The sequence below is a fragment of the Palaemon carinicauda genome, chromosome 12, assembly GCF_036898095.1.
Source record: "Palaemon carinicauda isolate YSFRI2023 chromosome 12, ASM3689809v2, whole genome shotgun sequence".
Lineage (NCBI taxonomy): Eukaryota > Metazoa > Arthropoda > Malacostraca > Decapoda > Palaemonidae > Palaemon > Palaemon carinicauda.
The window spans coordinates 140,818,339-140,839,006 of NC_090736.1; the positions used below are offsets into that span (position 1 = coordinate 140,818,339).

General features: G+C 40.2%; 1 long non-coding RNA gene across 1 annotated transcript in view; it reads right to left on the minus strand.

Annotated features, from left to right (window-relative positions):
• Positions 1-6,176: 6,176 nt before the first annotated feature.
• The window catches only part of LOC137650669 (uncharacterized), a 54,740-nt gene continuing 40,248 nt past the window's right edge, over positions 6,177-20,668 (minus strand). The window contains exon 3 of the long non-coding RNA XR_011046036.1: positions 6,177-6,476. This is a non-coding gene — a long non-coding RNA (uncharacterized lncRNA). The remainder of the gene's footprint in view (positions 6,477-20,668) is intronic.

Genomic DNA, 20,668 nt, shown 5'->3' on the forward strand with positions numbered 1-20,668 from the left:
TTCTTCCATCGAGGCATCCATGTGGATGGTTATCGACGGCAGAGGTGGTTGCAAGGGCACGGTCCTCATTAGGCTCTTGGCCTTCGACCATGGGTTGAGAAGTGATCGTAGTAAGGCCGGTATTGGTCGTTTTAGATCTCTTCGAGCGTTTGATGCGTATCTTCTCCATACTCCTGACGCATCTTTCAGCTGTGATCTTAGCACTGGGTCGGTTACAGATGCAAACTGGAGAGACCTCAGTACTCTTTCTGGTTGGCGTCTTGAAATCCTGTCGGATTACAGTAGTCCCTTGACAGACCCTGCGATCTCCTCTTCTTCCCTGAGGGAATGGAGAGATGATGTGACCTCAGGTTCCAATGGCTTTCCAACCATTGAAACCCTTGAGCTGGAGAGAGTCGAGAATTCTTTAAGTTGATTTTGCATCCCGGATGTTCCAGGAACTGGATCAATTCTTTGGATGCTTGCAGACAAGCCGTTTCGGATGCTGCCCGCACCAGCCAGTCGTCCAGGTACGCTGCTACCTGAACACCTTCAAGGCATAGTTGTTGCACGACTGCGTCTGCAACTTTCATGAAGATACTTGGGACTATGTTTAGTCCAAAGGGTATGGTTCTTAGAACATACTTCATCTTCTGTTACTTGAATCCTAGGTAGGAGGAGAGGGGGCGACTGACTAGAAGGGGCCAATAGGCATCTGTCAGGTCTATCGAAACTGTGAACGCCCCTTTTTGTAACAGGGTCCTTACGTGTTGAAGGATTAACATCCTGAACTTGTTGAGTGGTGACAAGTCCAGAATGACACCGAGTTTTTCAAAGTCCTTCTTGGGAACACAAAACAGCCTTCCCTGGAATTTAATGGACTTTGCTTCCCTTATAACCCATATGTTCAAGAGCTATAGGGTATATTCTTCTAATGCGGGGGTGGAGTGTTGGAAGAATTGAAGAAATGATGGTGGAGACTTGTTCCGTTTCCCTCCTAGTCCAATCTTGATTAGGCCGTGGGCCCAAGGATCGAAGGTCCAACGATCTTGAAATTGTTGGAGCCTACCTCCTACCGGAAGTGTCTCCTTGCTTCGAATGATCAGAGGGTTTACCTCCTCGACCGCATCCTCCCTTACCTCTTGAGAGATGTCTAGAGGAGCCCCGTCTGGATACTTTACCTGTCAACCAAGAGGTAGTGGTCTGCCTCTCAACCCGGGGTTGAATGCTGGTGACTGGGCAACCAGCTGTTGAGGCACCACTTGGAAGGTGGTCTGTGTTTGGGATGTTGTTGACCAGGCTGAGGGGAAAGTCTAGACTTCTTCGTCTTCCTTTAGGTTGGGGACCTGCATCCGGGGAAGACTTCCTCTTTGAAGAGATGCCCCACTTCTGGAGAAGGTTCCTATTCTCCGTGATGGCTTTCTCGACTACCTCTTTGACTACTTCGTTTGGGAAGAGGTCTTTACCCCAGATGTTAGAAGATACCAGCTTCCTGGGTTCATGTTTCACTGTTGGAGCAGCGAACACAAACTCTCTACAGGCTCTACTAGCCTCCATGAAAGCATACAGGTCCTTTACTAGGGTGGCCATATGCATTTTGGCCAGGACCATGAGCATGTCTGGGGTACTTCGTTGGCCTGCACACATCTCTATGCAATTTTGTAGGGATAAAGATGCCGCAAGTCTCTCCTTCGTCTCTTGTTCCTTGCACAAGATTAAGTCAGAAAGTTTAGGGAGATTCTCGCTAAACTGTCGTCCAGCGATGTCTGCGTCCAGTTTCCCTACTGAGAAAGTTAGGTGGACTTCCTTCCATTCCTTCTCCTGCCTGGGCAAGGCTAATGACAGAGGTCTGCACTCCTCTAGTGCAGGGCATGGTTTGCCTGCCTCCACTGCCTTGGCAACAGATTTAAATGCCTTCAACATAAAGGAGAAGGCTATTGAAGCAGGAGCAAGAAAGGTAGGGTGTTTCTTGCTCAAGGCGGACACTTTCGACACCGAATAGCCCGCCTTTCTAGGGCTACTTGACAAGAGAGCCTGTGCCTTAACGTGGTCGAAAACCATGACCTCCTTCGGTTCCGTCCCCTCTTTTGGCATTGGTTCATTCTTCAGTCGAATGAAGCAATCAGGGTAAGCGTTAAAGCTTGGCCAAAACTGGATGTCGTCTAAGGGGACAGCTCCCATCTTCTCTGAGATGTAGAGTTTGCCGTTCGAAATCGGCATAAACTCCGCATGCCTCCAGGGATTGGTTTTGGAGCAGGTCGGGAGGTCTTGGCCTCAGGGTTGCTTGTATGACCCTCGGGAGGCGTAGGTGGAGCTTCACGGAGCTCTGTCTCGAATTTCGCTTCCCTTGCTTCGCCTCGTTTGCAAATGTTCTACATTAAATCCGTAAGATGGGCCACTGCCTGGCTCACGTTGTCCAATGGAGGGGTAGAAGGTGAAGACGTCGAGGGTAACCGCTCCAGTGCCGGCAAAGACGGAAGGAACTCCAACTCGACATCATCATCATCTTCCAGAGGTAGAGTAGACTCCTCCTCGGGATCATCCTTTAACAGATCCTTTTCAGTGTCCATAGACACTTTCGACATCCTTACCTCCAGGTTAATGTCCATACTTTGCAATGCCTCCCTGACATCCGTCTCAATGGGAATCTGGACGCAGGGAGGTCCGCGTCGTGCTTTTGGGGCAAAACCATTTCACTACCCGCTTTCGGGAACAACAAGCTACGCATCCTATCGTTAGGTAGGTATGGTCCCAGAGTGTTCTTCTGGAACCCTCTTACCCACTTGCGCAGCTTTTCACGTGCCGCATCCCTCGACTCCGTCGACTTGGGGTAGTCAAAACCTTTGGTCACCAAGGTCCGGCAGATATTGCAGACTTGGGGGTCCCAATATTGCAGGGATTCGGTAATGATGGTGCAGGAGGCATGAGACCTGCACACTTCGTGACCGTAGAAGTTCCTACTCCTATGGTTGCAGAAGATCGCATCGCATTTCATCTGGGGTTCCTCCTGTAAAGAAAGGAAAATAAAATGAGTATGCGATTGTTTATCTCACATGATAAACAGATATGCAAATATTAATATTCTAATCATTATCGCTTAGGATAGTAAGCTAGAAAGAAATAGGGAAAGACATACTTATGTATCCCTCCCAGTCAATTGCTGTGACCTCCCCCAATAATAAAGATATAGAGTTTCCTTTATCAGGGCAACTCAAGAGAGAAGGGTTCTAACCCCTAGGGATATAAAAAGTGTACACTGCCACTGACCCTTCTTAATTATTTAACATTGTGGGGTAAGTATTAACTGATTTTCAATCAGAGTATTGAAGGTGTTATATTCTTTCAATATAGGACTGGTCTCGGCAAAAGACTGTACACGGGTACACAAGGTATGTTGGAAAATAACTACTGTATAATAAATACTATAGTTTTTTGTTTGCAGTATATACTATACTGAAAATATACTGGCTACGGTATAATCATATACTGCTGTTCAGCCGGCGTGTTGCCAGCATGGCTAGCACCTGGAGGCACAGTCCGGCCGGCATGTCGCCAGCTGGACTAGAAATTAGAAAAGACACATACTTGTGTATCCCTCCCAGCCAATTGCTGTGACTTCCCCTTCCAATATTAAGACTATAGAGTTTCCTGATCTGGGAAAACTCAAAAGAGAAGGGTTCTAACCTCTAGGGATAGAAAAGTGTACTATCACTGACCCCTCTAAACTATTTAATATTGTAGGGTAAGTTATTAACTGATTTCTAATCAGAGTATTGAAGGAATTCTATTCTTTCAATACAGGATTGGTCTCAGCAAAAGACTGTGCAAGGATACACAAAATATGTTGGAAAATAACTACTGTATAATATATACAATAGTTTTCCATCTGCAGTAAATACTATACTGCAAATATACTTGCTACTATATAATCATATTCTGTAGTTCAGCCGGCATGGCTAGTACCTGGCGGCACCGGCCCAACCGACATGCTGCCGGCTGGGTTAGTACCTGGCAGCACTAGCTGACAGAGAGAGAAAAAGCATGGAGTGAAGGGCTGACTTATTAAAATGTATGTTTACAATAAATAAGGGTGTAAGTGTATAACCTTACTGCCTTCCTCCAGAAGGAGGGTTCAAATGGAAGGGGAGAATACATCATTCAGGCTTCCATCCAGCCACAAAATCCATTGCCGGCATTGCCAGTTTCAGGAATGTGGATGGCAGTCCAAGGGAGGACTGAAGGACCTTCAGCAGCATAACGGAAAGACTGAGTGACTAAGCTGCTTATGTAGGATTGATTGATTGATTTCAAGTTTTCAGGCATCCTGACATCTAAGGTCATTGACGCCGGGCTTATGTAGGAGCCCGGCCGGCACCGCAACCCACCCGGCAAGTGGTGAGATTGCAGGAGAACGGCCACAAGATTGCGATGGCTAAGTCATCGCTAAAGGACAGAGAGGGGAAGGGAAAAGGGTCCTGTATCAGGTGTAGATGAAGGTAGCAGGATTTCCGCCACTTCCGCACAGGAGTGAAACAATGTTTCAGTATCGGCGCCATCCTAGGTGGCAGAAGAATAACTATTCTTCAGCCTAGGGATCTGCCGAATCTATCAGGTGTAGAAGAAGGCGGCAGGATTGCCGCCGCCTCCTCACAAGAGAGAAACAATGTTTCCGTATCGGCGACATCCTAGGTGGCAAAAGAATACTATTCTTCAGCCTATGGTCTGCCGATACAGGACTAGTCTTCTAGACTGCAAGGGAGAAGGTGGCGGCATCATACTACCACTTCAGGTGCGGCCTAGGGAGGCTTAGCCTCCTATGCCGGCAGCTGTAAGCTGGCAGGGGAGTGACTACGCACCCTGCTGCTCTGCCGCCGGCATAAAGACTGAATACTCTGAGGTTCTGTCGAAAACCAAAGCTGGGATCTCGCCGGCACAGGTGGGAGACAGAAAACCCTGGCCTAGTTAAGCCGGAGTGAACTACTCTATGGCAAGACCAGATAGGGTTGCCGCCTGCGATGGCACTCAGAGGGAAGGAAGGATTACCCTTAAATCTCCACAGGAGACAAGTATCGAGTTATATAATTCTAGGAGATGTACTCACAATAGACAAGTATCGAGTTATATAATTCTAGGAGATGTACTATCTCCCGTTGAATCAATAAAACGAAACACGAGGGTAAACGGGGATAATGTCTGAAAGTACTGTATACTATAGCACCTAGGCTAGGTAGCCTAGCGCGAGACGAGATCTCGGTTACCTAAATCGCCAAACCTCTAACGTATACGATCGACAGAAGGAAGAGGAAATTATGCATAAAATATATATCTTTATTAGTATAATTGTGCCTAAATAGCTTTCATAATTTATTAATGCTATTACAACCGGGAAAGTCGTTCTACTAACTAAATAACACTTGCCCATGGCGCCTCAGGTGACAGGTCTAGCTCCTTAACACAATAAATTACTCTAATTTCACTGTGAAGCAGGAGCTAAAAATTATACACTGTAAAGAATAAATCCTCAACTTTCCAGTGGCCAAAGAAGATGGAGATTGCATATCAAATCCTCTTATAAGCGATCAAAACGTTAGATCAACAGGGAACACCACTGTGCGAAATCGCTACAAAAATAGGAATGAGTGCCATCTAGATACTCAATAGTAGTACGGGAGGAAGGGTAACCTTGATAATGGCTCCCCTTCTATTTTTGCCGCTCTTCCCCCTCGAAACGAAAACGCTATTCGGGGTGAAGATTGCTATGTGTCGTATCAAGATATACGTTCCCTAATATTACGCGATAATCTTAGGAGAAATTCTAAGGATATTCGCGCCAGGAGTTAGAATTCTGAAGAGCTAAAGGTTAATTCTCTGGGAATATCACTGTGGCCAAATTTCTCTTAGAAAGCTACCTATAGGAACCTTCCATCAGGACGACATGGCTTGAGCCCAAAAATGCTATTTAACTTTTATAACATTTACTTTTCTGGTTTTAATTGAATATTCTTTTAATCTTTATTTAATGAACAATGATGCCAGAGAACTCCAAATCAATCAACCAATCTGGTAATATCGTTATTGTAAATTACTTATTTGCTGTACAGTAACTTGAATGATTTCCTTTATATTGTTAGTAATTTCTATTAAATCTATAGGATATAAATAACCAATGTCATAAACAACCCTCTAAAACCTCAATAACTTTTCAATTGAACATTTCAAGATATTTGAAGTATTATAATTATATTTCTCATGAGGGTTTTCAATACTCCAGAGAGGTTTGAAGATAGTGTGGCCACTTCAGATGAGACGATTTGGTACTCCTTTCTGAAATTAAAATTTGGTCTTTTTCGGAAACTTTGTTTTTTTTCAGTATTAAATTCCAAATTATTTGCTGATGATCATCATCTTGATGTCATTAGGAATGTCTCACATACAACAGTTTAATTATCTGGTTTGAGCTGGAGGCTATAATTTCCTTTTCTTTTGATGATTCTAGTCTGAAAAGTAAATAAAATAGGTTAATTGTACAGATCTGTCTTATTCAAATGGTCAAATATTTTACTGTGCACTTCAATATCAAAATCACTTTTAGTCAAAAATTTTGGATGATAAACTATAACGAACATGAAATATTCTTATGTAATGAAGAGGAGTTGGAAGACCCAGGCCTACATGGCTGAGGACTATGAATCGTGAAGTCGGGGATGATGAAGGGAGAAGTATTGATTTAAACGCTCAAAATAGAAACAACTGGTGAAATCTAACCGAGGCCCATTGCGTCAATAGGTGTAGATGATGATGATGATGATGAATAAATATAAAATATGACAAAACAGGCACATCCATTAAATTTACAATAGCAAATAATAACCAAAAGTATATGTTGTAAAGTGGAAAAGCATTACTTCCTAAATCCTAACAAAGAAATACTTCACTACAATAATCGAATGATTGACCGCAGGTATTCCACTGTCTTCTTCCAGAGATACTCAATAAACCACAATTCCCTGAATAAAACATTTTACCTTACACCACAGAGGATACCTGGTCAAAAACATACAATACTCATAAACAAAATTTGTATAAAATAGATGTGTATAAATTCTGGGCAAAAATAGAGTTTACTGACACGGTAACAGTTCCAGGAGTATAATATTACTTGGAGTACAAGAGTATTGTGCTGTGAAAATTAACGATCGTGTTGTTTTCACTCTTAAAACCATTGAAAAACGACATGCAGCGTGCAAAATTTATTAAGGAAATGTACCGTTCTCATAAATGAAATGGCATACTAAATTATATATTGTATGGATCCTCCATAAACTAACTCCAGCTATCCCACCATTACTTATTCATTTTCCAAGTGGATTTACTGGTTAACATTCAATCAATGGAACAGCTTATTCTCCCCTCACCATCTTAATTACCTTGCCTTACACTAAGGAAAACCTTATCACATACTCTGACTCACTTACCTTGTCTCGACAAGTTCACTGACAAGCTTAGTCATTTTTCATTTCATTTCATTTGATGGCTGCTTTCCCGGTCCCATACAGCAGGGAAACCCCACTCTCTACAGGACCTCCACTGTCTTTTTATCGAGTTCATTCAGAGTATTTAACGGTTCATATTGCGTATTGTTCATTTACTGTTAAATCGTCACTGTCAAAAGACTCATGAAATAAGAAAGTCTTCAGTTTCCTCTTGAAAACCTTAATGTCTTCAATCATTCAAATGTTTCGTGGGAGCTTATTATATAGTCTCGGGGCCGATGTTATTGTTTTTAATATACTGGGCTGCTTACGTGAATTGGACATTTCGCTTGAGAGTGACCTTAACCTTCGAAAAATTGAATCATTTCCAGTTTTTTACATAACAGTTAATCCGTGCCAGTTTCATTACTCTACGTTTAAAATTGCGGTCAGAAAGCTGTTCTCAAACACACACACAAGGGTAAAAAACGTAAACTCTTTTCAACTTCGTTGGCGGAGGTAATTATATAATCCTGCCTTTGCCCCCTGACTAACCTATCATTGCCTAATCGAATTACAAATTATATTTTACACCAATTAATAAGTTAATTATCATTTTGACCATTACAGTGTGTTTACATCGCCGAATCTTTAGCTAGAGCCGGCATGGCTATCACAATGGCAAGCTCCTAGATTTTAGTGTTCCTTTGTATGAATCTAAGCTTTAGGTTATATACTTTATCTAATAATTTAATAAAAGACAATGAGTTGGGTAGAACTAGCTATCTTACAACACTAAGAATTAATAAAAAACATCACCACAAGATGAGTCCATAATTCAGTCTTTTTCTGTATTAGAAGTATACAGTGAACCCTCGTTTATCGCGGTAGATAGGTTCCAGATGCGGCCGCGATAGGTGAAAATCCGCGAAGTAGTGACACCATATTTACCTATTTATTCAACATGTATATTCAGACTTTTAAAACCTTCCCTTGTATGTAGTACTGTTAACAAACTACCCTTTAATGTACAGAACACTTAATGCATGTACTACAGTACCCTAAACTAAAACAGGCACAAATATTAAAGGTGATTTTATATCATGCATTTCCTAAACACGCTAAAAAGCACGATAAAAAATGGCAACCAATGTTTTGTTTACATTTATCTCTGATCATAATGAAGAAACAAACTGGAGGTAGAGCTTTGCTTATTACCCAGACATATTTCCCATACTTTTCCCTTAGAACTACATCACATCTTCCTACTTTAGATAGATATATATATATATATATATATATATATATATATATATATATATATATATATATATATATATATATATATATATATGTGTGTGTGTGTATATATATATATATATATATATATATATATATATATATATATATATATATATATATATATATATATATATATATATATATATATATATATATATATATATTTATATGTATACACATATACATACCTACATATATACATAAATACATGCATACATATATATATATATATATATATATATATATATATATATATATATATATATATATATATATATATATATATATATATATATATATATATATTACTGTATATATATGGGTTATGGAAAAAATCCGCGAAGTGGTGAATCCGCGATGGTCGAACCGCGAAGTAGCGAGGGTTCACTGTATCTTTTTTATATAATCCCATCAGTAATTTAAAACATTTAATGAAATCTGATGTTGTATGGGTATGCAACTAAACTAAATAATAAATTAACTATTAGTTATATAAAAAAAACTATAATTTTTATAGAGGGTTAAAATACCAAATGAAAAATGCAGGCCCATGAAATAACTTATGGAACAAACTACAGATTTTTCTTATTGCAAAGTGCAATCAATTGTTAACAGGTCTGGGAGACTGCAACTTATTAGTTTCCTTTCTTCAAAACCTAAAATTTCTCTTTACCTTGGACTTTCAGCGATTGGAGACCTAGCTCGTAGGGATCCAGCGAGTGGGGACCTAACCGTGGCCGCCGTAAGAGTACACCACTATTCCAGATACAAAACAAGCGGATGGGGGAAAATTGGCCCATGTAGACAACATCTTTGCTCCGTGGAGGACAACTTCGCTAGCTTGCAAATAAATATTATCTTACTGCTCTCAGTTCTAGCAAGTTGTACATGAATGAGTTGACCATGCCAATCATGTGGCATTATTTCGGGGATATTTATTTTTACTTTTACATGAACAAAAAAATAGCTATATACTGGGGGATATTTTTACTTGAACGTGGGCAACAACAGCTATATACTGGGGATATTTTTTACTTTCACATGAGCAACAAATATCTATACACTGGCGGATATCTTTTTATTACTTTCACGTGAGCAACAAATAGTTGCGTATCTTCACTCGGCTGTGCATGTGTACTTTCACTTGTGTGCGTTTATGTACGTCGGATATTCTGTGGTTGCGCGCCGCTCCTCTTCTCGTTCAACCAAGAATCTGTTCATTAACTGTTCTAAATTTTCTAACTTATTCTCCAATTCTTGCGTTCTAATTTCCTGTCTATATTCTTCATCGGGAACGCTATATCCCACTGCTCCTTCGTTCTCATCTCCTGCAGCAGCAGCGTCTGTTATGTTAATCCTTGTGTATCTAGGCATCTTAACCTTTTATTTCACCGGCTCAAACAACACCTTCGCTCACAGCATACTCATACAGACGTATTTTTACACCTGACACCAATATGTCCCATGTCGACGGATATTGAGACGTCGGAATATGGGTTTTCTTCAGTTATTACAAAAGGTTCTTAAGTACGCAATATACTGTACACAACTGGGCGTTGTCAGTGCTAGAGTGTGGACGTGTTGTGTCGAGCTCTGCTATACATGCCCTGAATTGTGTTTTAGCTTTGCGTTTCTCGCTTAGAATATCATTGAAAAGATATATGGAGAAACCTAAGTGATAAGAAACAGTACACTATGTCTGCTTCATATGTAATGACACGGAGGGAGAACGGAGAAAATGGATAGTATGTGAATGTAATAAACTCTACCATAAGAGATGTGTCCACATAGTGACAGCCATCAAGTGAGAATGAACGGAATAACCTATACTGGTTATGCCCACACTGTGTACGTGAAGCCAGACAAAACAATTTAGTAATATCAAAATTAAAGGAAGATGTGCACGTGAGAGATCTGGCCCTGAACGAACAAGATGCGAAAATAGAAGACTTGGTAAACAAACTTGCAGACCTTATCGCATATGCAGCAAATTCCACCCAGACCACCGACCTCACTGAGAAAGTTGACATTCTTCCCATGAATATGGAATAAAACAACACTTCAAACATTGATAAACCCAAAACCGGAGAAACCGACATTTGCTGACAAAGTTAAGGAAAAAAATCTGTTGATAATTAAATCAACTAATACAACAACTAAAATTACTGAAAGAAAACGTGAGGTTGAACAAGCACTTAAAGACATTCCTACACTTCACACAAGGTCAACTACGATTGGAAATAATGTTGTAAACTTTGCAAACAATATGATCAGAGAAGAAGCGGCAAACAAAATTCAGAAATTGGTGGCTGACACTGAAACGAGAAAAATCGGAAACCTAAAATAATTATATGCAATGTATACAATGATAAAGATGATGTAGTAAATGCTTTGATTCATATAAATCGACCAAATCCAAAATATAGAAGAAAAGTGTAGTCCTAAAGAAAAATGCCTGGGGGGGGGGGGAACACCCACCATGTGCTGAAATGTGATCCTGAAGTTCGGAGGGCTATTCATAATAATGGGGACAGAGTTTCGTTACGATGGGGTATCTATAACATACGTGACAGGTACCACGTGATCACCTGCCACCACTGTCAGAGGTATAGACATTTTGAAAAAGATTGCAAGTCTAAGAATGAAGATAAAGTCTGCGGGAAATATTCAAGGAGACACTCCACCAGGGGGTGTAATTTGCAAGTGTCAAAGTGTATAAACTGCACAAAGTTAAACAGACCAAGTGACCACTCAGTAAATTCTAGAGACTGCAATGCTTATGACTTGGAATTGAAAAGACTAGCGGAAAATACTGATCATGGTTTCTAGGGATGTCATAAACTGTGGCCATGTAAATATACAATCTGTAGCTAATAAGACTGTTCAAATTTGTGAATTGATAAACAAAAATTATCTAGATATGCTGGCATTATCTGAAACATGGTTAAATAACTTGGACAAGGCAAAGATCACTGAAATGATGGCCCCCCCACACATGCCTTTTTTGCATAGCGAGAGAAGGTAGGTCTGGTGGGAGTGTAGGACTCTTTATTCATAAAAGTTACTCAAATCTCAAAACGCTGAAAAGAATTAGTGTAACAAGCTTTGAATATATAGAAATAAAATTTACGCCAAAAAATAGAATATCCTTTGTAACAATCTACAAACCTCCTAGAACAAACACTAGTATCTTTTTTGAAGAATTCGGTGCTCTCATTGAGAAGATTATGGAGAAAAACGAGTTAGTTATCTGTGGAGACCTCAATTTTTGGAAGGATGACACATCAAATCCCGACGCTTTGGCATTTAGTGAGTTACTAGAATCATATCGACTAGTGAATAATGTCGACTGTACAACTACTTTAACTGGGCATATGCTAGACTTAATTCTAAGTGATGACATGAATAATATTGTATCTGATATAAAAGTCGAAGAGAAATGTACTATCTCCCGAGTACACAAACTTATTACGTTTAGTCTACCTCTACAGAAACATGCATTAGTAAAGAAAATAAACTTCATTCATAAGTCAAATTTTTCCCCTACCATATTTATTGAAGTAGTTACAAGAAAATAAATGATGCTAAACACCCTCTGTGATCATGATGACCAACGTCTGTTAGGAGCTAAGAGTGCTAACTGTCTTATGACCACTTATAATAAAAGTGAGTAAAAGTGAATATGATACCATGTGCCCACCGATGAAAAGACTATAACCGTAAAAGACCAATCTCCTTGGTTTGATGGAGAGACTTTGGTAAAAAAAAAAAAAAAAAAAAAAAAAAGATGTAAAGAAAGAAAGTGGAATAGGTTAAAAACTGAAAGTACTTGGGTAGAATACAAAACTGCTGCGTGTCAATATAAATACCTACTAAGAAAGGAAAAAAAGTGAATACTATAAGAGAAATATCCTCGAAACAGCAACAGACATAAATAAGTTATATCGTCTCCTGAATGGTATAATGGGAAATGTAAAAGAAAAGAAGCTACCTGATGGATACAGTGACCAGGAACTAGCAAATAATTTTCTAGTATTCTTTAGAAACAAAATTGAAAATATAACCAGGTCATTTGTAAATACTCAACATCAGATTAATGATACACCAGGCACACAGACAAAATTAATATGATTTAACAACATAACACAAGATGACATCACCAGAATTAGCAAGAGCGCAAAGAAAACAAATTGCGCGATCGATCCTATGCCAATATCTGAAGCAATTGGAGAGAGAGACTTTTCTAGTCTAGCCGAAATAATAATGAGAATAGCAAATGCAAGCATTGATGAATGTAAGTTTCCTAAATCTGAGAAAATGGCTATTGTCACACCAGTTCTGAAAAATGCACCGACTACCAGGAATTAAGCTCATATGGACCTATTTCAAATCTATCCTTTGTCTCAAAAGTGCTTGAATATGTAATTCTTGAACAAGTCAGCCACTTAGAAGTAATAGAAGCTTTGCCTGACAACCAATCTGTTACAGAAAACTATACTCTAGGGAGATAGCCATCTGCTGTGTTTTAAATATGCTAGAAATGATGGATGAAAATAAATGTGGTATCTTAATACTGGTCGATCTCAGTGCTGCTTTTCATACAGTTGTGCATGAACTGCTACTAAATGATCTACGGTCCATCGGCGTTGAAGATCAAGCCTTTGAATACCTAAAAGACTAATTAGTTGGTAGAAATTACTGTGTACAAATTGGAAACACTTATTCAGCATATGAACCCTTAAACAGAGGGGTACCCCAGGGGAGTGTACTTGGCCCAATCTTATTCTGCATCTATACTATTGGTCTATCGAAAATGCTACAAAGGCATGGTGTGAAGTTTAAACTATTTCCAGATGACACAATTTTACTTCTCCATAAATGATATACAGTACATGACACTACTGAAACTCTAAACCAAATCCTTGATAGTGTTAGAGAATGGATGACATTTAAACAACTAAAATTAAATGAGAACAAAACTGAATTCAGGGTGGTGGGCAAGCGAAACAGCGTGAGAAACTTAGGTGATATTCAAATGAACATAAATAATGACTCGGTGCCGATATCTAGTAAAGTTCGAGATCTAGGTGTATTTCTTGACTGTAACCAGTCTCTAAATGCCCAAATAAATATTGTAATAAAAATGACAAACTTATAAAAGAGTTTGTATTTTTCCTAACATACAAACCCAAATTCTTTACTATAGGAGATATTCTAGCGCAAGCCGGAAAATACGGCAGAAAAACCTTAAAAAGGTCATTAACGACCGGGCAGGTAGATACCCCCCTGTTAGCGGTGGGGGACCTCCGGTCGGTAGCTACTGTTTACCTTCAATCGGATTCTAGCTAGGACTATTCTAGGGGGCAGTGATGGAGGGAAGATTTGCGTAAAGAATTCAGGTTTGTATGTTAGGAAAAATATAAACTCTGTTATAAGTTTGTCATTTGTTCCTACACTTGATACAAACCCTCATTCTTTACTATAGGAAAATTAGTCTTGAGGCTAGGGTGACCAAGGAGTTCCCTATTCTTAGGGAAGATAGTCCTCAGACTAGACTCTTTTGAAGAAAAAATCTCCCGTAAATATTCTTTCTTTGTAGATCCCCATAATCTTAGCACAGCTGAAGAGTTGTAGCTTTGTGGAAACAAATGTTTCAACATGAAGTGGGTCAGGAACATTCAACTCAGACGCCTTCATACTTAGGATTACCCCGACCTTGAAAAGGGGAAACCTCGTGACCACGAATATAACTTATACACTGTGAGAGGAATCAGATGAGTTTCATACCTTATTTCCATTGGCGAGTTCAGCTGAAACTGGCTACAGACTAGGATCCCCAGATGGGAAGGAGAAGGAAACGAAGAAGATAGATGGATGTCCTTCTTAAAACCTAGTGTAACCCATTATCCTCAGCCAATGGCTACTGTCCTCTGAAAGGGTGTAAGGTAGCTACAGCACCTGTTGACCTGCCACAATAGGCCCTATAGAAAGAGTCTAGAGACTTATGTGTCACGTCACTCAAATAGTGAGTGGTGAATGTAGATTGGCGTTTCTAGACCCCAGCTTTTAAGATTTGGGAGACAGAAATTTCTCTTGAACGCCAGTGAGGCAGCCACTCCCCTAACTTGATGGGTTTTGGGTTGTGCTGCCTCTGGGTCTCCGTGAAAAGCCCTCGCAATAACTTTCTTGAGCCAATAAGAGATGGTGTTGTGAGAGGTTCTCTTCTTTATCTTGTTGGTACTAAGGAAGAGATGACGGAGACGTGGTCTGAAAGGTCTGGTGCGCTTCAGTATTTCTTTAGCACCCTGACTGGGCATAGTGTTACCTTATTGAGGCTGGGAAATTGAAATTCTTGAAATCTCTCATCGGTAGATGAAGGATTATGAGTCTTAGCCACAAAGCCAGGTACAAAGTTGAGAGAGACTTTCCCCCCCCCCTTTCCCCTAGAATGGGTGACGTAAGACAGACCATGTAGCTCACGGACCCTTTTAGCCGAGGCCAAAGCTACGAGGAAGATGGTCGTAAGGGTCAGAAAGTAGTCTGAGGCCCTATTTAAGGGCTCATAGGGCGGACCCTTCAGGGAACGTAAGACACGTCTCAAGGTGGTGGTCTAATCTCAACTGGGGGACAAGATCACTCAAAACCTTGAATTAACAAGGCAATATCTTCCGAGGCGGAGAGGTCAACCCCTTCTCAGTCTACAGATGGGGCTCAAGGCTGAATGATAGCCCTTAATCACCGAGACTGAGAGGAGTTTTTCCTCCCTGAAGTACAAAAGGAGGTCTGGGAACTACTGATTCCTTCCTTTTGAAAACCCAATTGCCCCACATGGTCCCTGTTGTAGGAAGTCCATTGCCTTAGCCCCAGCAGTTAGGACTTCCTGTAGGGACTGCATGGAGTCTTGGTTTGACAGGTCCTCGTGACTCGCAAGGTAGCCGACTGTACCAGACAACGTGTCAAGCTAAGATAGAGCCTCCAGAAGGGACATTGAAGCCGCTTCCATTGCCAAGGCTTCTGTGGCTGAGAAGGAGACACGAAGAGTAGTGTCTCTTCGAGGAGCAGCCAGGTGTGAGGCTCGCTGTGAGGGGATCCAAGATTATAGAAGGGTTGGAGTCTCTGATCTTGTAAAAGGGCTTTTGTCTCTTAAACGGGAATTTATGGGATTCCTGAGACTTCAGGGAACCCGTTTCTCCCGAGACCGCCTGCGATACCTTCCTAAGATGGCCTGCAGGGTGAACAGACCAGGGGAGTTCAATTCTGGTCGTGGGGTTTGGTGGAGGACGACATAGCCTGTCTAAGGCTGGAGCGTCAAGAGGTTGAGGAGACAGATGCAAATCGCTGAGGCCTAAGATATTACACACAGTTCTTAGAGCCCTTAAATAGGAGGATTCTAAGTCCTTCGACAGCAGCTCTTCTGAGGAATCCTAAGGCTGCACTAATTCCTCGCATGTTATTACAGGTAAAGTGGAGACGCGAGTAGCAGACAAACCTTTTGTCTCACCCCTCGCATCCTTCTTATCAAAAGGGGAAGAGCAATAGAAGTCACTCCGTCTGGAGGTAATAGCGAAGACCATTGACGAGTCGGAAGACTCTGTCATGAGAGTAAAACTCTTGATGACGATGGTCGCAAGCATAGCGCTAATTGCATGCATGCACGAACACTTTATGCTAATTGTTATGAGCCCAAAGGCTCAGTGTAACTGAAACTCAAAGGTTCCAAGTCGTACGAACTCGAAAGTCCAGCGCGACAGAGGGCCTAAGGACTCCTAAGGTCATGAGAACCTGTAGGATCAACATGATGAGAGCCCGAAGGCTCACGATCACGCCAGCCCAATGGGTGATCGTCACGAGACCCCGAGGGGTCAACGTGAGGAGAACCAGTAGGTTCAAAAAGACGTCTCCTTACGGCATGAGGGGGAGAACGCCAGGGAGGGGAGGAGTTACAAACCCTCCCACCTTACGAACCTCCGGAGAGGAACGACTCCGCCCGATAGGAGACTGTTCCAGATCTAAAGATAACTCCTCCGAGGGAGAAGTTTGTTCTCCCGAAGGAGAACGTTGCTTAAGACAAGGCTCTCGCTCCACCCCTGGAGGAGAACCATAAGCGTAAGGGGGAGGATCATGGATCACCAAACTCCTACAAGTTTCCTCTCGTGAACGAGAGGCAGGTTCTCCTAAAGGATATCGCAAAAACAAGCTTTCTACCTGCTCTATGAGAAAAAGCATAGACATAATAAACTCACTCTCGTGAATGAGGGAGAAGTCCTCGCGAACGAGGGAGAAGTCCTCTCGAAGGAGGACATCGCCTAAGGCAAGTCTTCTCCCCGCTCTATGGGAAAAAGCGTAGGCATAATAATTTCTCTCTCGCGAATGAGGGAGAAGTCTTCCCGAAGGAGGACATCGCCTAAGACAAGCTTTCTCCCAGCTCTATGGGAAAAAAGCATAAGCGTAATAATCTCTCTCGCAAACGAGAGAGAAGTTCTCCCAAAGGAGGAAGAGCCTAAGACCAGCTTTCTTCCAACTCTATGGGAAAAGCGTAGGCGTAATAATCTATCTCTCGCGAACGAAGAAGAAGTCCTCCCGATGGAGGACATTGCCAAAGACAAGCTTTCTCCCAGTTCTATGGGAAAAAAGCTTAGGCGTAATAATCTCCCTCGCGAACAAGAGAGAAGTTCTCCCGAAGGAGGAATCACCTGAGACAAGCTTTCTCCCCGCTCTATGGGAAAAAGCGTAGGCGTAATAATCTCTCTCTCGCAAACGAGGGAGAGGTCCTCCCGAAGGAGGACATTGCCTAAAACAAGCTTTGTCCCAGCTCTATGGGTAAAAAGCATAGAAGTAATAATCTCTCTCGTGAACGATTGATTGATTGATTGATTGAAAGTTTTCTGGCATCCTGACATCTAAGGTCATTGATGCCGATACCATTTACTGTATATGAAAATTAAAAGAGAATTTGATTAAAACCATACAAATTAAGAAGTCATTAAAATAGTTAAATAGTTTTCAGAAGACCTGCTTCTGAAATAAATCTAAAAATTCCGCTCGCATAGTAAGACACATCATGTCCAAGAATCTTGGCAAGGATAAACCTGCCATCCTCACCTTGAGCCTCAAACAGATATCTATTTCTTAAGTTAGTAAAATTAGGGCATTCGGTCAACAAATGCCTCACTGTTAAAGGTACTAAGGAGTCCTCGCAATACGGTTGGTGTTGGCCCTTCAGCAGAAACTCGTGTGTCAACCGTGTGTGACCAATACGGAGACGACAAAGAGTCGTCTCCCATTTTCGGGGAATCATGTTATACCTCCAAGGTGATATGATATTTGTTACTTCCCTCATTTTATTGCCGTCTTGACTGTCCCAGTGCTGTTGCCATTTATCACAAACCAATTTCTTGATGTAAGGTAGGAGATCGTTACATGGAATGGGATACCTCCTTGGTAACAACTCGGATGCCGCATTCTTCGCCAGTAAATCTGCCTTCTCATTCCCAGACACACCTACAGTAGGGTCCCGAATTATGCGAGAATTTGGTCGATTAATGACCTCGTGGAAATGGAAAATCGCGAATTTCGAAACACAATTAACAGAAATAATTCCATTGCGGCCATGGCAACCAGCAATTTGCCTATTCAAATGTGTTTACTACCCATTTCCAATACTTTCTTTGTACTATACTGTATTTCTTTACAATATCAAATTGTTCTTGTAAATAAATAAAACATTTAATATACTTTAAAGTTCTAATAACTTGAAAAATGGTTAAAATTACAACCAGGATAGGTGTAAACACCATATATTTCCCGTTATAACACAACCCAAAATACAGACAAATTTTAATGTTTGTCATATCTATTGTATAATACAACTGGTGAATAGCAAAACCATCACTCTATAGACTAGCTTGTTGTATGATTGAAAATCCAGAATTATCAAAATAAAGGCGATTTTATATCATGCGTTTCCTAAACACGCTAAAAAGCACACTAGAAAACGACAACCAATGTTTTGTTTACGTTTATCTCTGATCACAACGAAGAAACAGACGCATTTATACATCTGTGTTTTTGAATTGACAGCAATTTTACCAAGTATAGATTATATGTTGAATTTGTTATAACCAATGTTCTAATTAATTTTTATTAGAACTTTCAAATAAATGAAATGAATGCCATTTATAAAATGTTTTTCTTTATGATGCCGCCTGAAACGGAAACCTTCCATTTGTTTACGCTCCATCTTCGATCATAATAAACAAACGAATGCATTAAACACACATGATCTAAGTCATAACTAATGATATTACAAACATTTAGTAAACATTATGTTATTACAAATATTTTACTTACCGTATCCATATAAATTCCTAAATTCGTAGCAAAGCTGGAATTTTTTTTTTCCTTATGCGTTTAATCCACAATAGCAAACTGCCGCTAATGACAGAGTGATAACTTACGATAATTCTAAACTGTTACGAAAGATAATTGTCCTTTCCATATCCAAAATACTTTTCCTAACTTCAGTTATAAGTCAACTTGTACCCACCTCAATCATGGATCCATATGCAAAAATAGGTAAAAGAAGAAAGTACTAGGCCTATTTTTAAAGTCATCGAACAATTAGGTTACCGCTATAACGTTCGATGTGACAGAGAGAGAGAGAGATGGTTTTAAAGTACTAAACAATAAATATGATAGGTTATAACACATTGGTGTTTATGTAATATTAACTGTATAGATGGTTTGAATAAGTTAAGAAATGGTGTAAACAATTCTTTGTTATTGTATTCGCGCGGAAGCTAGACATCAGCTGATGTGATCACAGCCAAAAGTAAAACAAAAATAAGTTAGCAATACTCGATTTTTAAAACACACCCGAAATTTAACAACATAAGTACATGTTTTATTATAGCGCAATTGACATTTAGAGTAAAAATTTTCTGGAATAGAATGGTGTTTCCTAAAAAATAGTGGTTTGCGGACGAAATCGGTTACCGTATTTTAAGCTATGATTGAAATGGATGTATACACGGTATACTTTTTTCGTTATGTATTTAATTGACACTTCAAGAAAACCGATTTTGGTTTCTTCATCTATTTGTACGTATTGTATAACGAGAGAGAGAGAGAGAGAGAGAGAGAGAGAGAGAGAGAGAGAGAGAGAGAGAGAGAGAGAGAGAGAGAGAGAGAGAGAGAGATTATGACGCAGAAGGTTACAGACCTAGAACAGGGGAGGATGAAGGGGGGAGGAGTGATGAGATAGGCTGGGTGGACTCGCAGGGGAGACGGTAGGAGACGGGGGAAGGGGGGATTTGGTTGCCAGTGGCTAAAAATAGATTCTGAAAGACGGTAAAGGGAAAAACGAATCCCATCGAATAAACAGAATAAGGAAAGGGAATAAGATCCAGAGGAATAATAGATATAATGGAATGAAAATGACTAGATGGTGTTAGTTGTGATAAGAATAATTTAGATATTTGAAATAAGAGTGTCTGAGGAGGTATAGAAGGAATTCGTGATAAATATAGAGGAATATCAAAGGATACAGTTAGTTTGCATTAAAGGGTTTGTTATCGTTTATCGGCAGTGAATAGCCTAAACTTCGGTAACGAGTCGTCAATATTTTGTCATATTTTAAACAGTATACATTTGATTAATGTTTGCAAATCAAATGTATACTGTTTAAAATATGACAAAATATTGACGACTCGTTACCGAAGTTTAGGCTATTCACTGCCGATAAACGAACCCAGTCTACTCGTGAAAACCTTGAACGCCCAGAGGGAAAAATAAGGCTTTTAAATATTCTGTACTAAACAAAAATAATGCTTTAATATACCATCATTAACACTACCATTACAATTATCGTAAGGTTGGAGAAAGATAAAGATTGCCGAGAACGTAACCACATTTCT